The sequence below is a fragment of the Lissotriton helveticus genome, assembly GCF_964261635.1.
Source record: "Lissotriton helveticus chromosome 1_1 unlocalized genomic scaffold, aLisHel1.1 SUPER_1_unloc_89, whole genome shotgun sequence".
In the NCBI taxonomy this organism is placed as follows: Eukaryota; Metazoa; Chordata; class Amphibia; order Caudata; family Salamandridae; genus Lissotriton; species Lissotriton helveticus.
The window spans coordinates 402464-421741 of NW_027611735.1; positions in this window are offsets into that span (position 1 = coordinate 402464).

Here is a 19278-nt window from a genome sequence, read left to right on the forward strand (position 1 = left end):
GGGTCATTTTAGATCTTGTTTTTTTTCCCCATCAGTGATCCGAAGCCGTGCTGGGTAGAGCATCGCGTATTGAATATTCTGGTCCCTCTGTGATTTCTTGACTGCTAAAAACATTTTCTGCGCCTCTTGGACTTTTTGCATGAAATCCGGGTATATGGAAATGTTCATCCATCATGTGTTAAGGTTTCCAGCTCCCTGGCTTTTCGAAGCGCTGCATCCCGATCTCTATAGTTCAAAAGTTTTGCAATGATCGGACGCGGTCTGGCCCCCGGCAGAGACGGCGGGGCAAGTGATCTGTGTGCTCTTTCAATGATGAAGACATCCGAGAACGTGTCTTTGCCAAAAAGGGTCACTAGTAAATTTTCAAAGTAGCGCTCCATGTTTCCAGTGTTTGTTGTTTCCGCTTCACCCATGACGCGTAAGTTGTTATGGCGGGATCTCACCTCTAAATCTTCTGATTTCGCCATGATAGCAGCCAGTGCTTTCTCGGCCTTTTCTTGTTTTGTTTCCATTTGGCGTTGTGCGTCTTCTGAATCCGATATCCGTCTTTCCGCCATATCTATCCTCTCCGCGAGCCGTTTCGACATACGATCCACTCTATAGGTCAAGGTATCGATCTTCCCATCTATATTAGTCAGCGTGGCTTGGATCTTCCTGAACATTGACTAAAAAGCCACTGACACAGCAGGGTACGCGTCCCCCATAGGCGCTTGAGTGGAGGATTGTTCTGCTGTGCCTGAATCTGTTGTTTTTTTGGCTTGATCAAAATGTATTTTTGGCTGAGATTTATCCGGTTTCCCCATTGTGCGCCTGTCGGAGGCCGTGCCGGTGTGTCGCGTCTCGTGGGACCAAGGTACTATCACCTTGTGAGTGGCGTGGGTAGTACCAGACGCAACGAACTCCGCACCACCGCTCCTGCAACTTCTCCTCTGCAGCTGTGAAGAACAGTAGGCCCCCAGTCAGCCCGTGTGTAGTGGGCCAGGCTCTGTGGTGCTCGGCCGCCCTAGATCAAACTTGGCGCTATCCATGTTCAATGAGTGGAGGCACACCAAGAATTCAGAGCAGTGGTATGCCTGCGTCAGGAGGTGCATGATGGTCCCCAGACAACACACTCAGACAATTCCTCCCTCCCGAGCAGTGATTGTGGACCTCCGTAATGTACAGCTTCAGATGCAGGTGGGGAGCCAGGTGGGAATTTCTCTGTAGCTCGATGTAGAGTCAAGTGGGGATTCCTCTGTAGCCCGGTGCAGAACCTCCCTCTGTGCGCATCTCAGTTGTTATCGCTGCTAGAGCACGGTCTTTGAGAGTGCTTAAATCTCGCAGCCCATTCCCAGGCACGGCTGTCTCCTCCCCTGTGTGGAACCTCAGTCAGGGGGGAGTCACTGATTAAAAACTGACTGCACTCACCCTTCAGCGCTCAAAGGATTCTCCGGCGTGTGCGAGCTCCCAATGCGGCATGGGACGTCGGCGCATCTGTTACTTGGGGCGGTCTGACCACCGCAGCAGGGCTATCGCGTGTTCTCCCGAGTCCCTGCCCGCACACACGCCGCGCAGCTGCAACTTTCCCATATGTCACTGATGCGTGTACGTACGACCCACTCCAGCGCAGCAGCTGGTTTGTTCAGATCTGCAGCACGTGCTCCCGCTAATGCTATCTCCTCTGCCCTGAGGACTCGTTGCAGCTGCCTAGATATTTAGGATAGTGATATCCCGTCTGTCAAGTATCACCCTGAGTAGGACATATCGGCTGTTCACGTCGGCTTTCATGTACTGCAGATAAACGGCGTCCCAAAAGCCACCCATATCAATACACCCCTGGCATTAGTAAAATAGGATGAGTGAAATATCTGGCCTCTTCATTTTTTTTTTTGTCAACCTATTGGCTCCCACGTCATCCAGGTGGGTTTCTTGCAAGCAGGACACTCAGACGTGGTGTCGCTTAAGAAACGTGAGTACTCTGTTACCTTTTGTACCCAATCCACTTACATCTTAACTAAGGAACTTAACCTCCATTGTCATAGCGATATCTATCTTGGTGTTGTTCCAGTCACCAGCTGTGCACTCCATCCACATTCCCCATGTGCTGCATATAACAACTACTAAAAAACAAACCAAACTGTGCCATGCTCCCTCCACCCCCCAAGGACCAGTAACGTGCAACAGCGCTATCGTCAATGCCCTCCCGATGCTTGTTCCAGGATGTGTGCTGCTTCCCTCGCAGCCCAACAGGGGCCACTGAACTTCCCAAATTAACCAGCCTCACGACCTAGCCCGCCCATCACTATACCTTCAAAATGCCCATCAAGGGAAGTGTAGTCCAGCGGGGGTCCCAATAAGGTTGCAGTACTCTCAGTGTTACATTTGGATTGTCGTTTCCCCTCTTGCCACTCCAGGCACCTCCGTCCCCCCCTCCCTCCCCCCCAACCAGGCTGTTCACACTCATTCTGCCCCCCCCAGTAGTAAAGGGGTGGCCCACATGCACTTCATTCTTTAATTATTATAAATGTCAGAGCAGCCAACAGCGCCCGTGTGAATGTCCCCTTTTTCATGTAGCTTCTGTCGCCGGAGCTGCTTCCAGGATGGTTTCAAGGACTATGTACGTCGCCGGGTTCATTGTTTCCGGGGTATCCTCTGTGTCATGCCCAGATTCAGTGTTCGGTGAGGAGGAGGCACCCAGCTTGATGGTTTTCAGATTCATGGTGCCGTCCTCGCCCACCGTAATTCTCTGTTCATCTGGTTGATCCCCGTCCGCGGACTGTCCCGGGTGCCTTTTATTTCGAATTCTTCCATCAGACCAAGTGCCCCACCCCGTCCTTTGTTACACTGTTCTTCGGGGGGGGGGAGGCGCGGCGCGCATCTCAAAGAAATAGGCCCTGCCTTGTGCAATTACCTTCAGTTTGGCTGGATATAGCAGCATGTACTGCAGTTGCATATCACAGAGCTTCCGTTTTACTGCCAGAAAGGTTTTCCGCTGCTTCTGGACCTACTTGGTATACTCCGGTGTTGGACAGGCCACATGAAGGGCTCGCTCCCTCCCCGCAGGACAGGGCCCGGGCCACCGTCAGCACCATTGCCCGGCCCAGCCGCCATCTTGGACACGGCACCACGCGGCCGCGCGGCCTCAGCCCGACCCCAACCCTGGGCCTGGCCAGGCCCCGACATCCCGGCACCACCCTCCACCCAGGAGGTGAACGGACCACTTGGCAGGTCAATGGGAGTAAGAAGTGTCGATGGCTCTCCCCCGCCAGGTGCCGAGCACCCCCAGCCTCCTCGGGCGCTGGCTCCACCCCCCTGCTGGGTGTCTGGACTCCCTCATCCCAGACCTCCCGACCTCCAAGAGCGAGGGCCCGGACATCAAAGGGCGCCAGACCTATAACTGAGGCCGCCCCAGGACAGGAAGGCAGTTGTATCCTGGAGTCGAGAGACACCGCGACGAACTCATCCTTGACGGACTGCTGGCGCTGCCACAGCCCGGCCTTGTGAACTATTGTCCTGCCTGCTGGCGCTGCCGCGGCCCTCTGCAACCTTCATCCTCGTGGGACCTGCTGGCGCTGCCGCGGCCCTCTGCAACCTTCATCCTCGTGGGACCTGCTGGCGCTGCCGCGGCCCTCTGCAACCTTCATCCTCGTGGGACCTGCTGGCGCTGCCGCGGCCCTCTGCAACCTTCATCCTCGTGGGACCTGCTGGCGCTGCCGCGGCCCGTTGCAACCTGCATTCTCGTGGGACCTGCTGGCGCTGCCGCGGCCCGTTGTAACCTTCATCCTCGTTGGGACCTGCTGGCGCTGCCGCGGCCCGTTGCCACCTACGACCTCTTCGGGTCCTGCCGGCGCTGCCGCGGTCTGACCCCTCCGAACACCGAGCTCGAGGATTGGGAGCTATCACCGTTACACCTCAGTACCCGTGGGTACCAAGACTGTCCCGCTACCCCCTTCCCTTACTAGAGACTAGAATTGAGAGGATCATCGTGTCCTGATCGCCTTGTATCGTACCACTCTACTACCAGAAGTGCCTATAAAAGGTGTTACCCTGATCTTTGTGTGGTGTCCATCTGTGGGGGGGAAGTTACCTGTCTGTGCGATCACTGTGCTCGGCCGACCCTCCAGGTCCCCGTCTAACATTGGTGGCTAGCGGCGCGATCCGAACCAACGCGTACCGTACAGACAGTAACTCACCCTACGACTAAAACCACAATGACGAGGAAAGAGAGCGGATCGGCGGAGAAGTTCCAGATGGAAAAGCTGGAAGAATACAACCACCGAGAGCTCAAACAATTTTGCATGGACTTAGGTATTGCTACCACCGGGCTAAGCACAAAAGAAGACTTCAAAAACGCCCTAGAGGCCTGGACAGAGACAAATACCGCAACCCCCCGGGACCCCGCAGCCCCGGAAGTCAACACCACCCGGACGGAAGAACGGAGAACAGGCCCTTCCTGTGAAGAGATCCAAGAGCGGGAAAAGAATAGATTACACGAGTTAGACTTGGCACGACTCAGATTAGACGGAGAATTGAAACTGGCGGAACAAAAAATAAACTTAGAACACTTACGGCTCAGAGAAGAGCGAGAGGAAAAACAGAGACAGAGAGACCTCGAAGAAAAAAGACTGGCGTACGAGCACGAGTGCAAACTAGCGGAGATAGAAATACGCAAACTGAACAAAAACCTAGGGGTGCCCGAGCAACCGCACTCCCCGGGTCCTACCGAGCAGAAGGTCCACATCCCCAAGGATGTGGTCCGAGAATATCACCGGAACGACGACATACAGCAGTGGTTCAAGGCCTATGAGATTGCCATGACCGCCCACCGGGTCGCTCGAAGTGACTGGGGAGCCGGTCTATGGGGGAGATTCGTCAACGAGGGTCGTGATGCCCTGCTGCAGCTTCCGGACCATCAAATGACGTCCTATGACCACATGAAGGCCGCCCTCCTCAGTCGATATGGGCTTACACCCGAAATGTACCGCCAGAGGTTCCGCAACTGCACCCGGATCCCAGGTACGACGTGGTTGGAATACGTGAACTATTTCAGCCGAGCCTTCGAGGGGTGGATCAAGGGTAACAACGTAACCACTTACGAACAACTCTTCAATCTCATTGTGTGGGAGCACCTCTCCAACAACTGCTTCGTCGAGCTCAGGCAGCACCTCCTCAACAGTAAATTGACTGAACCCCGGCAGCTCGCCACCGAGGCTGACCGGTGGGAGAGCACCCGAGTGGCCCGGAGTGGGCCGAATGAGCAGAACAGAACCAACCAAGGTCATCATCGTCCCCGAGGAGGAGGAGGAGGCCCGGGCCGGGGCCGAGACGCCGTCCCGGCCGCGCCCACTAACGCCACCCCGGCCCCAGCAGGCCGGGGAAACCCCCCGATGCGCCCGGGGTTCCGAGCTAACGTGACGTGTCATCGATGCCAGCGAGTCGGCCACTATGCCAGTGACCCGACCTGCCCGAAGAACCAGGTCCCCGGGCCCCGCCAGATGGCGGCCGCCGCCCTGGGAGAAGAACAAGTCTCCGAAGACACGGAGACCTATGAGTCGGAGCAGTTCGAGTGGGAACCCGCCGCCATGACCCTGGCATGCCTGGGAGGAAGAGACATGGTCCCGCGGACTCCCCTGCCCGCCAACACTCGGAAGTACAGCCAATGGGTGAGCATCAATGGGCGCAAGGCCGAGGCCCTGCGTGACACCGGGGCCAGTGTGACGGCCGTCCGTTGTCACCTGGTGACCCCAGAACAAATCCTACCAAACGTACTTTGCCCCGTCCGATCGGCAGATAACTCGGAGAGCCTGTGTCGGATGGCCTGCGTCCCCTTCGAATGGGGAGGAGTGTCCGGCATGCTGAAAGTAACTGTCCGCGACGATGCCCCCGTGGACTGCCTCCTGGGGAACGATCTCGAGAGCTCCCCGTGGGCCGCTGTGGAAAGAAGAGAGCATCTGGGGATGTTGGGTCTCCCGGACTGGGCGTGCGTAACCACCCGGTCCATGGCCACCCGCACCATCCCTAGACCAGAAGAACCAGAATGGGCAGCACCTCCGCCCTCGATCACTCCAGAAGAAGACTTCCTCCAGACCGACCACCCGGACCCCACCACAGAGGGGTCCACACAGCCCCCCGAGCTTCCCGACCTGGCTCAGTGGCGTCAAGAAGGGGGGCCCACCCAGGAACAATTCCGGCAGGAGCAAAAGACCTGCCCCTCCCTCGAGGGATTGCGACAGCAAGCGCTCGCCCAGAGCCAAGGAGACACCACCGGGGCCCACTGGGTTTATTGGGACAATGATCTCTTGTACAGCGAGCAGAAAATCGCAGAACTGGGGGCCGGACGAGTGCTGGTGGTGCCCCTCCACTTCAGAGACTTCCTGTTGAACCTAGCCCATGATGTCCCCCTGGCCGGGCACCTGGGCCAAGACAAGACCTACCACCGCCTGGTGACTCACTTTTTTTGGCCCAAAATGAGAAATGACGTCTCCAACCATTGCCGGTCCTGCCCGACCTGCCAGGCCAGCGGGAAGAGCGGCCGCAAACTCAAGGCACCCCTACAACCATTCCCCGTGGTGACCACCCCGTTCGAAAGGGTGGGAATAGACATTGTGGGGCCCCTGGACCCCCGAACAGCACAGGGGCATCGCTTCATCCTGGTCCTGGTGGACCACGCCACCCGCTATCCTGAGGCGGTCCCCCTTCGTACTATAACAGCCCCAGTAGTGGGTCGAGCCTTGATGGGGATCTTCTCTCGAGTGGGCTTCCCCCGGGAAGTCGTCAGCGACAGGGGTACGAACTTTATTTCAAAGTATATGAAATCCCTCTGGCAGCAGTGCGGAGTCACTTACCGCTTCACCACCCCCTATCACCCCCAGGGGAACGGACTGGTCGAGCGGTTCAACCGCACCCTCAAGGGGATGATCATGGGGCTGGAAGAACCCCTACGCTGCCAGGGGGACGTGCTACTACCGTGCCTCCTCTTCGCCTACCGAGAAGTCCCCCAGAAGTCCCTCGGCTTCAGCCCCTTCGAACTCCTGTACGGACACCCCGTTCGCGGGCCTCTCAGCCTAGTGAAGGAGGAATGGGAAATGGCCCCCCTAAAGACCCCTCCGGACGTCTACAAATACCTCCTGACCCTCCGAAATCAGACCCGGAAATTCAGGGAGATCGCTAAAGCCAATCTGGAGGCCAGTCAAGAGGACATGAAGAAGTGGTACGACCAACATGCCTCCTCCATCGAGTTTGAACCGGGTCAGCAGGTATGGGTGATGTCCCCCATCGAACCGTGTGCCTTGCAAGACAAATGGACGGGGCCCTTCAAGGTGATCGAGCGCAGGAGTCCCGTCACCTATCTCATCGACCTGGAGTCCCCCCGGAACCCCCTCCGGGTCCTCCACGCCAACAGGCTCAAACCCCACTTCATGCGCTCAGAGCTCAGCCTGCTGATGGCGACCGACAGTGGCACAGAAGGAGACTCCGAGCCCCTCCCTGACCTACTGAGGACTCGGGAAAGAGATGGCTCGGTGGACGGGGTCCGACTCTCCGAGGCCCTGACCCCAGAGCAGCGTCAAGATTGCCGGGCCCTCCTGCTGCCGTTCGCAAACCTGTTCTCCCTCGCACCCGGAGTCACCTCCGGGTGCCTGCACGACGTGGACACGGGGGACAGTCCTCCTGTCCGACACCGGGCGTACCGAGTACCGGATCGGGTACGTACATGCATCCAAGAAGAAGTCTCCAAGATGCTCGCCCTCGGGGTCATCGAGCCTTCGGACAGTCCCTGGGCCAGCCCGGTCGTCCTGGTCCCCAAGGCCGCGGCACCGGGCACCACGCCGGAGCTCCGATTCTGCATCGACTATCGGGGGCTGAACGCGGTCACCCGAACCGACGCTCACCCTATCCCCCGAGCAGATGAACTAGTCGACCGCATGGGGGCAGCCCGCTACCTAAGCATCTTTGACCTGACAGCGGGCTACTGGCAGATCGGCCTCACCCCCAGGGCCCAAGAACGTTCCGCTTTCTCCACCCCGGACGGGCACTACCATTTCAGAGTGATGCCCTTCGGCATGAAGAACGCTCCAGCCACCTTTCAAAGACTGGTGAACCAGGTATTGGCGGGCCTCGAAGAATTCAGCGCCGCCTACCTGGACGACATCGCGGTATACAGCCGCCACTGGGCAGACCACCTCCACCACCTCAGAGCGGTCCTGCAGGCCCTCCAACAGGCCGGCCTCACCATAAAGGCCAGCAAGTGCCAAATCGGCCAGGGGTCCGTGACCTACCTCGGACACCAAGTGGGGAGCGGTCTGGTGGCCCCCCTCCAACTCAAGGTAGCTGCCATCCAGTCCTGGCAACCCCCCGAAACACAAACAGAGGTCCAAGCCTTCCTGGGGCTCACCGGATACTACCGGCGGTTTGTGAGGGACTATGGCAGCATTGTGGGGCCCCTCGCGGAACTCACGTCTAAGAACAACCCAAAACGAGTCAACTGGACTCCCGACTGTCACGCGGCCTTCGAGACGCTGAAGGCCGCCATGTGCACCACTCCGGTGCTCCAGGCCCCCGACTACAGCCGCGAGTTCATCGTGCAGACCGATGCCTCCGACCATGGTATTGGGGCCGTCCTCTCCCAACTGAACCCCGAAGGAGTGGACCAACCCGTGGCCTTCATCAGCAGATGCCTACTGCCCCGAGAACAGCGCTGGAGCACCATTGAGCGAGAGGCCTTCGCAGTGGTATGGGCCCTCAAGAAGCTCCGGCCGTACCTCTTCGGAACCCATTTCCGGGTACAGACAGATCATCGGCCCCTGCAATGGCTCATGCAGATGCGGGGGGAGAACCCCAAACTATTGCGATGGTCCATCTCCCTGCAGGGGATGGACTTCACTGTGGAGCATCGCCCTGGCCAAGACCACGCCAACGCGGATGGCCTGTCCCGCTTTTTCCGCCTCGACGAGGAAAGTCCCCAAGAAGATGGGTGACTCTCCCCGCCTTCAGCTGGGGGGGACGCATGTTGGACAGGCCACATGAAGGGCTCGCTCCCTCCCCGCAGGACAGGGCCCGGGCCACCGTCAGCACCATTGCCCGGCCCAGCCGCCATCTTGGACACGGCACCACGCGGCCGCGCGGCCTCAGCCCGACCCCAACCCTGGGCCTGGCCAGGCCCCGACATCCCGGCACCACCCTCCACCCAGGAGGTGAACGGACCACTTGGCAGGTCAATGGGAGTAAGAAGTGTCGATGGCTCTCCCCCGCCAGGTGCCGAGCACCCCCAGCCTCCTCGGGCGCTGGCTCCACCCCCCTGCTGGGTGTCTGGACTCCCTCATCCCAGACCTCCCGACCTCCAAGAGCGAGGGCCCGGACATCAAAGGGCGCCAGACCTATAACTGAGGCCGCCCCAGGACAGGAAGGCAGTTGTATCCTGGAGTCGAGAGACACCGCGACGAACTCATCCTTGACGGACTGCTGGCGCTGCCACAGCCCGGCCTTGTGAACTATTGTCCTGCCTGCTGGCGCTGCCGCGGCCCTCTGCAACCTTCATCCTCGTGGGACCTGCTGGCGCTGCCGCGGCCCTCTGCAACCTTCATCCTCGTGGGACCTGCTGGCGCTGCCGCGGCCCTCTGCAACCTTCATCCTCGTGGGACCTGCTGGCGCTGCCGCGGCCCTCTGCAACCTTCATCCTCGTGGGACCTGCTGGCGCTGCCGCGGCCCGTTGTAACCTTCATCCTCGTGGGACCTGCTGGCGCTGCCGCGGCCCGTTGCAACCTGCATTCTCGTGGGACCTGCTGGCGCTGCCGCGGCCCGTTGTAACCTTCATCCTCGTTGGGACCTGCTGGCGCTGCCGCGGCCCGTTGCCACCTACGACCTCTTCGGGTCCTGCCGGCGCTGCCGCGGTCTGACCCCTCCGAACACCGAGCTCGAGGATTGGGAGCTATCACCGTTACACCTCAGTACCCGTGGGTACCAAGACTGTCCCGCTACCCCCTTCCCTTACTAGAGACTAGAATTGAGAGGATCATCGTGTCCTGATCGCCTTGTATCGTACCACTCTACTACCAGAAGTGCCTATAAAAGGTGTTACCCTGATCTTTGTGTGGTGTCCATCTGTGGGGGGGAAGTTACCTGTCTGTGCGATCACTGTGCTCGGCCGACCCTCCAGGTCCCCGTCTAACATCCGGTAATGTGACTATTTTACTGTTTTCATAGCAGAGATTCTAAGTCTCTCTTGCAGCCCAGAGGATACAGTCTCTATCTGATTAGATCAATATTTTGGTGATTATTGCCTGGGGGGGATACTAGGGGGGGGGGGGGGGGGGAGGCACCAAGGCTCTGTGTTCCCTGTCCGCTGCAAAGAGTTCGGATAAGCCCCACGGACGCAACTGGGTGTGTATCCATCGCTCCAGGAATTGATTTTTCCTGTCCTCCTCAATTTGTTCAGGGAACCCTAGGACTCTTATGTTCCTGTGCCTTGCGCGCCTCTCCGCAACTTTGGCCTGGCACTCAAGGGCCCTTGTGACTGGACGTCTGGGCCACGTGCTGCTTGAATGCTGCCACCTCTCCTTTTAAGTCCACTATATCTCCTCCGCCGTGGATACTTTACCTGCTACTTTAGGTAAATCGGCTCTCAATATGTTCACATCAATAGACACAGTCTCAATTTGACTTTCCAGGAGCTTCCTGGATAGCCGCCATGATGGTTTGCAAGTTGCGCCATCTTCCCCCTCATTACCAGTGCTGGTTTGTCTTGTTATTCTTTGCGGGGGTGTCAAGGGGTAGTATACTGTGTGATTCTGTTGGCCCTAGCAAAGCAGCCCATATTGTCCTTGTCCATCGTGTGCACACCAGGTGCCCCCGTGCGCTAGAACCGGGTTGCGTCAACCACCTCAGTTCATCAGCCACCAAAGGCTTCTGCGTCTTCGTCAATCTGGGCACTGTAGTCACTATATTATCCTCTCTGGAGTGTGGTGGGGGAGGAGAAAGAAACAAGAAGAGGAGGCAGCTCTGTCTGACAACCCCCTACCCCCCGACTGACCTAAATGGCCTGCAGCAGTAGGACCAGGCCATGTGTAGCTCAGCAGCAAACCCTTTGTGTCAAATGTGTTGTAAATTGCCTGTGATATTGTGCAGCATCCCATGTGCCGCATAGCACCCTCAAAGAGAAGTTCGGTCTCTAGCACCCCAGGAGATTTCCTCCTTGGCCTTGCTAGGCAGCAATCAAGGCCCCACCTCTCTGCCCACAGTCCAGGGGGCCACAGGGGTCCAACGACAACTGTTTCTTGACTCCAGCAGGGGCAAGAATATGCAACTGCACAATCTGCAGCCCCTGCTGTTTAGGGAAATCGTCCTCGAGTTACACTGAGAGCGACGTTTGGGACGAGACCATCTGACTTCCAAGCTCAAGATTTGGGGACAAAACAGGATCCCTCAGATGCATGGACTGCCTTATTGACATCGCTCAAGATACTGAATCCCTTTGTGGGTTGGATAGATCACCACAAAAGAAAGGTCTTTACCAAAAAGGACATAGCTTTGAGAAAGTCGCGGGACGATTTTCCTTTGTAAGCAATGAAATAAGTGTTGGCTGTCTGAAGCAAGACCAAAAGAATAAAAAAAAAAAATTGAAATAACTTGTGTATAATTTGTGCTTACATCGTGCACTTAACAAATTGTTGATACACCTATGATGGTGTGCTGAGGATTTCTTTGACTATTCAGTTTTTGTATTTCACCTACAACTTGAACACGGAAAGACGTAATCTAAGATTTGCAGAAAGAGCCTGGAGATCCTCTCCATCCTTAGAACTTCTAAAATGCTTAAGATCAACGAGGAACACATACAACAGAAGAATAAGGCAAGTGAAAGCTAATTTTTTAGAGCACAGCTTGACCAAGCCAGAAATAGTCAAGCAACAGTCACACCAGAACCAGCACCCTCCCAAACTGTGAAGAACTGGCTGCCTTTTTCATGGAAAAAACCACAAAGATAGAGAATGAGCTACAACTAGTGAATGAACTACTACCGGCTTCATCACTCAGTTTTTCACTCACCACCTAGTATACTGAAGGTAGTGATCCATCCAGGTACCCTTCCAAAAACAAGGCCCCTTGCCACACCTTCTCCTCAATCAACGAAAGTGACATTTACAAAATCCTTTCATCATATAACCCATCTCGTCACTTCACTGACCCTCTACCTCCATCTATGTTCAAAAGAGATCACAGCCTTCATTCTCCCCTATGGTCTAAGATCGTAAATGCCTCGCTACATCAAGGCATTATACCTGATTGCCTAAAAGCAGGACACCCCCACTTTAAAAAAACAACGCAGACTGCTCTGATCCTAATAACTTTCAGCCAATCTCCAACATCCCTACTCTTGCAAAGCTCTTAGAAAAATGTGTCTAGATTCAACTCTGCAACCACGTAGACAACTTTTAACTCCTTGACAAACACCATTCAGTTTTCCGTAAAGGTCACAGCACTGAATCTGCACTTACTCATTTTGTGGAAGACATATTAACACTGGATCTAAATGAAACATCCCTCATGATACTGCTCGACTTTATAGCCGCCTTTGACACAGTTAATCACGATAGACTATTGGAACAAAGGATGGGCTTATTAGGGGTCGTATTGTAATGGTTTTCCCCATTCCTCTAAAACAGATCTCAGGTAGTCAGAATGAATTTATCTCTGTCTAAGCCCCATGCGATCACTCTTGGCTTTCCCCAGGGATCTGCTCTCTCACCCATTCTCTTCAATATTTTCCTGGAACTACTGGCAAACTACTTAAAATCTGCTACCATCACCTATAATATCTACACTGATGACACTCAGCTGAATCTCAAAATCAGCTTCCCAGAGGACATTACATTCCTCAATTCCACCTTGCAAAATACACATCTCTGGCTCACAGAAAACCAACTCACTATTGCCAAAACGGAATTCTTTCTCATCTCACCGCCGAAAAAAATTCCCCTAGATCGATCTTTGGTTGAAACCTCTTGCAGCCCTCACTTGCTCTCCTCACATCATACTTTCTAAGCGGTCTAAGCTCTTGTTTTGCCCAGACTGGATTATGGTAGTGCCACTCTATGTGGCTTACCTCGATACAAGTTGGCCTCTCCAAGAGTCTCCCTCAACACGGCAGCCAGACTTGTCTCCGGAACACAAAGAAATACACACATCGCCCCAGCCCTAAAATCCCTGAACTGGCGACTGTACGAAGCAAGATCTCAACAAATAATTGCATGCATGACTCCTAAAGTGTCACACATCAATACCTCCCGATATCAGGCCCAAAAGCTAAACCATGAGGGGACTGCAGACTATTGTGAAGCGCGCACACCCTGCTTCTGAAACCCAAATGAAACAATAAAAAGAAAATGGGCGCCAGCGTGTTTTCCTTTTTCGCACCTAAGATATGGAATGCTCTACCGCCGGACGTTTGTCTAATCTCTTCTACCACCTCCTTCAAAAAAGAAGCATAATCTTTTCTGCTGACTAGGTTTTTACCCTAAGACAATATATTCATGCTTACTAAAATGTAACCATACTAACTACTCTTTATGATGCTTGACCATCTTATTGCTAACTATTATTGAGATCGAGCTTTTTACTCTATTTATCTTCATTGCTGTGTTTGTCATTCACTCATGTCTGTTTTACCAGTCCAACAGATACCCTACCTCTCGTCATGTAAAGCTTTCTGATACTCACTACGGCAGAGGTCTTCAAACTTTTGGATGCCGAGACCCCCCTATCAACATTTTGAGGATTAAGGACCCCCTCCTGACAAAATTTTTTAAACCTGTAGGCAGGGCTACTAGAATTATGAGGCAGTGAGGACCAAATTATGCGACAGGCTTGACTAAATTGTGTGGGAAGAAAATGTAAGTGATGTTATGCCACGTATTTTGGGATAGCATTGCTTCATTATGTTGAAATTCTTTACACACAGTAACACTGAGGAAAGATTTCACCCCATCAGTACCAGGTTATAACCAAAATACAGCAATTAACATCGTAAAGATTTCAAGTCAACCTTTGAGAAGGGCTTTCCACTCTGCAGGAATACGTGCTGCCACATTAGAAGCTCACCTGGCCCTGGCCAGGAGAAGCAGGGGTCCCTTAAAAACCCGGCGGTTTTGTGCAGAGTTAAGCAGTTTACCCATGTAGCTTTCCTCTCGACCCCTCCCTTCCATCCCTCTCTCCTCTCCTAACCCTGGATCCTCTCTCACTATGCAGGCCATTTTCTTTCACCCCTTTTTACAACTTCTGAACTCTCCCCATTCAACCTCTCACTTCACCTTTAATCACCTCTTGCCATTCTGTCTTTTCACTGTCCTCATCTCTAACAGTCTCTAGCATTTATTTCATGGCCTCTCTGTTCCTGTCACCTCCCGTGCCCCTCAGCACTTCTCATTCACCTCGTCTCTCCATTAAAATATTTGTTTATTTGTATCTTAGACCTCTCCAGTCCCCCCATTCAACTTTCACATCTCCCCTTTGTTGTAACAGAAGCCCTCACCTTTGGCTCACACTCAATTCTTGCGTGTCCACACTTCTATTTGGCAATTCACATTTCTCCTCATCCCTGACCTCTTCAATCGAATTCTCTCACTCCCTTGCTGTCCTCTCTCATCTCTCCTCACCAAGCATACGGGTCGGACCCGTATGCTCCTCTCGGCCTGTGCCACTCTGCTTATTGTTCCATATTCAAGAAGGCATGAGTTGTCTGTCTCTCTGTTTTGGTGCAGGCTGCGCAGTTATGGAACTTGCACCCTCCTTTGCTTTGCTCCACCAAGAATCTATTGTCCTTTAGCAAGATATAAAAACCTTTCTCTATGCTCTGTGGGTTACCCCATTTGGCTGGTTCTCCTTCTGTGTGTTTCTCATTTGCCTACAGGCAGCAGATGGTTATTAGCTCCAGGAAATCTTTTGGTAACAGTAGCGCACTACAAATGTAAATAATAATAATAATAGCCAGAAGCAGGGAAGTCACTAGACCAGAAATTTGGAGGGGACTAACACTCCCAGCCAGGGCTGGTCCTAACACTGGTCTCACACGGTGCAACAGTCTTTTTTGGTGCCCCACCCCAGTTTCCTCCTTCTCCATGAATTGCTTCACTGCCACTAAAGAACAATGCACCTCATCTCTCTATAGCACCTTTCTGACAAACATTTCATTTTTTTATAGCTCTACTCATAGTTTACTCGCACTCAGTTCTGTGATCTGCATGGTACACGTTCTTTGTAGCAGGCACATTAACCCTCTGCACACTGTGTGGGTGAAAGGGGAGTGAAGTGTCACATGAGTGCAGGATGAGTAGTGTGCCTGTGTGACTGCAGAGTGAGGTATAGGGTGAACAGCGCAAGTGCATTGTGAGTGCAGAGTAATCACTGTGAGTGCAGGGTGACCAGGTGAATGGTGTGAGTGCATGGTGATCAGTGTTAGTGCATTGTGATCGCTTTGAGTGCAGGGTGAGAGTGATAATGTGTGAGTGCATGGTGATCAGTGTGAGTGCATGGTGATCAGTGTGAGTGCATGGTGATCAGTGTGAGTGCATGGTGATCAGTGTGAGTGCATGGTGATTACTGTGAGTGCAGGGTGAGCGGGTGAATGGTGTGAGTGCATGGTGATCGCTGTGAGTGCATGGTGATCGCTGTGAGTGCATGGTGATTGGTGTGAGTGCATTGTGATTACTGTGAGTGCAGGGTGAGTGGTGTGAGCACATGGTGATCAGTGTGAGTGCATTGTGACTACTGTGAGTGCAGGGTGAGTGGTGTGAGTGCATGGTGATCAGTGTGAGTGCATTGTAATCGCTGTGAGTGCAGGGTGAGCAGGTGAATGGTGTGAGTGCATGGTGATCAGTGTGAGTGCATGGTGATCAGTGTGAGTACATGGTGATCAGTGTGAGTGCATGGTGATCAGTGTGAGTGCATGGTGATCAGTGTGAGTGCATGGTGATCAGTGTGAGTGCATGGTGATCAGTGTGAGTGCAGGGTGATCAGTGTGAGTGCAGGGTGATTACTGTGAGTGCAGGGTGATCAGTGTGAGTGCAGGGTGATCAGTGTGAGTGCAGGGTGATTACTGTGAGTGCAGGGTGATTGGTGTGAGTGCATGGTGATCAGTGTGAGTGCAGGGTGAGCGTGAAAGTGAAGGGAGAGAATGAGGAGCGAGTTGTCTGAATGCAGGGTGCATTTCCAGACACTTGAAATAGCTCAGCATGTTATTGACGGCGGCGTAGGGTTTAAGATCTAAGTTAAACTATTGCGGCATTAATCGGGGATCGAGGGTGGAGGAAATAAATAATGTGCTGATCCTACAACAAACTTACAGTCCTATGGTTAGGGTTACCAGCAGATTATTTTGATGGCCCAGTCGGAACAAAAATAAGCAGTCACCTAAAGCTGTATTTTCAGCACTTATCTGTGCATACTTCGAACAGCAAATATAAATAGAAAGCACTTTTAAGTGTGTTCTAGGGCTGCCTCAATGATCCATGACTGACAAAGAGAAAAAAGACAGAAAAGTCACATAACGAATACATACATACTTTTGTATTTAAAAGTCTATTTAGTGTCGAGGAGGTCTTTGCAGGCTCTTTAAACAAAACAGGCAGGCATTTTTCTTTTGGCAGCCCTACTTTATATTCCTTTTCATTAAATGCATTCTCACACAACAGTTGTAATTGTAAAATACAAATGTAAGGAACAGGCAGACCTTGACCGTGAGACTGATAATAGATTATCTTTCTTTTAGAGAGTTCCTTAAAACATTGTTAATTTGAACAGCTGTGATGAGGCCGCCGAATTTTAATTAGCTTTACGCCTGGACATCTTTTCACTGGGGGTAACATCGCGCTTTGTAAATAGATTTCATTACTTGATATAAACCTAAGTATCTCTGTATTGGACCAAACAAATCACATGAATTGTTAAATTTCCCACTGAAAAGGCCCTTGCACGACCTTCAGCCTAAACTACAGAAATCTCAAATGTGCCCGTTACGAACAGCCACCCAAAGAGTGAATGCACCCAGACACAAGGAGGTGAGTGGCAACTCAGTGCGGAATTAAGACAGATGTTGCTCGAAAAGTAACTACGGAAACGAATACTCGTGGAAAATATGCACAAGTGGCATGAAATTAAACAAGTAGAATGTCCACAGTGATGCCAGTGCCAATCTGGAATTCCTTAAGGGTTCTTGAGCACATTGTGCCGACAGAAATCTTCCTTTCAGTGATAAAGTTTGACACGAATGTGAGTCCGCTATGGACATGTGTAATGCCACTTTAAATTTCTATTGGTGCTGAGCAGGAGCAAAGCCCACCACACTTGAGAGCTGCAAGAAATGTGCGTATGGTGCATATCAGATGTTTGCAAACAGAGAAAGGTGTTAGGATCATTAATAATAGTACTTGGCGCTGTGGGATCGGTTTGCCAAACATCCGGAGATATTACTGGGCGTCTCAGTTGGCTCCTATCAACCACGTAATTTATGGATCCCCGGCTGACCCGGGCTATGTGATGGACCGTGGTCAGGTGCCGGGGGGAGAGTACACCTGTGTCTTGTACGCGAAGCGTGGCCGGTTTTCATTGAAGGGGCCCACTTTGTGCTCCACGAGAGTGTGGCATGAGGCCAATAGTGCTCTTAGATGGGCTGGGCGTTTGACATTGTCTACGCCATTGTGGAGTTCTGAGAGGTTAGGGATGCTTTGGAAATCGAAAGGCTTCGATCGCTGGGGCTTGATCGGAATATCGCAGATTCGTGACATGTGGGGCAAAGATAGGGTTCTGACATTCGAGGAGTTGCAGGCCAAGTATCGATTGAATGACGCCGAGCGGTTCCATTACCTCCAGATCCGCCACGCCTTGAATGCAGCTATTTCTGGCGACGAGGTGCTACCGGTGGCATCCCCTCTGGAGGATCGCATTCTTGATGGCCTTCTGCCCACCAAGGCGATCTCTCTTACATATTGCAAATTGATCAATCACTCAGAGGACCCCTTCGTGCGCCTACGCGACCAATGGGTCGCTGACGGCCTTGTTCTGGACGATGAGGACTGGAGGGAGGCGGTAGCATCCCCCAAGGAAGTGGCAGTCCCCATGAGGCTCCGTTTGGTTCAACTTAGAATTTTGCATCGATCTTACATCACGGGCCTGGGACTGCAGAGTATGGGATTGGCTGGGTCAGCTGATTGCCTGCGGGGGTGTGGGTTGCCGGGGTCGTTCATGCATATTTTGTGGGAGTGTGAGAGGGTCCGTGCTTTCTGGAAGTGAATACATTCCAAAATGAGTGAAGTGTGGGAGCTGAGGGTAGACTCGGAGGCGAGGAGATGTCTGTTGAATGTGTGGGAGCCCACGGACCTGCCGAGCCATGGTAAGGTTTGGGTGGCTCTCGCTTGTGCAGTCGCCAAACGTAACATCGCACAGCTCTGGGGTGCAACACGGGCGCCCAGGGTTGGAAAATGGATGGAAGATGTTGACTGGTGTATGTTTCGTGAGAAGTCTGTGTATGTCTCCGGAGGGCGGCCCCACAAATGGGTCAGGATATGGGGAGCTTGGAATGCTTACCGAGGCAACATTTGTGAACCTCCGGAATTAGACCCAGTCAGTGTGGACTCGGAGGACTCTTAGGCCTGTTTCATTCTCCTTAAATCATATTGTAATGTATAGAAGTCTGTGTCGATATATTGCAACTGTGGTTACCCTATGCACTCCGGTCGTTGTTTAAGTGTGTATTTGTTTTCATTTAAATAAAAAGATTAAAAAAATAAAATTAAAAAATAGTACTTGGCGCTTATGTGATGTATACAATCAGATTGCAGTAAGATAGCCTGGTAGGTGAAGGCACCTGGCCTAGGGTCAAGACTGTGGCAGGATGGATCCATTGATTTAGGCGATTGATGCTTAGAGCACGTGTCTATATTAGCAAGGGGTAAATCATGACAAAAAGAAATTGTTTGCTATAAGGCACGGTGAATAATTTGTAGTGCTTCTTTCAATCCCCCTTGTTTACAAGTATCACTGCAATCTTAAATTTCAATCAAGTGGGGCCGCCAGGATTGAAGCTGGCGACCAGGAAGGGCACTGCATGGCGTCTCTTTGTATCCAAATACCACGGTATTTCAGAGCAGGAAGAGGTTGTGGTGCAGCGGAGAGAGCTGCCGACTCGGGAGCTGGGGATTTTCGGTGTTGGCGCAACATCCTGTGATTGTGGGCAAACCACTTAATGTACCGATGCCCTTAGACAGCGACTGGCCACCCTCGCGGGTAATAAGCCTCGCTGTATAAATCTAC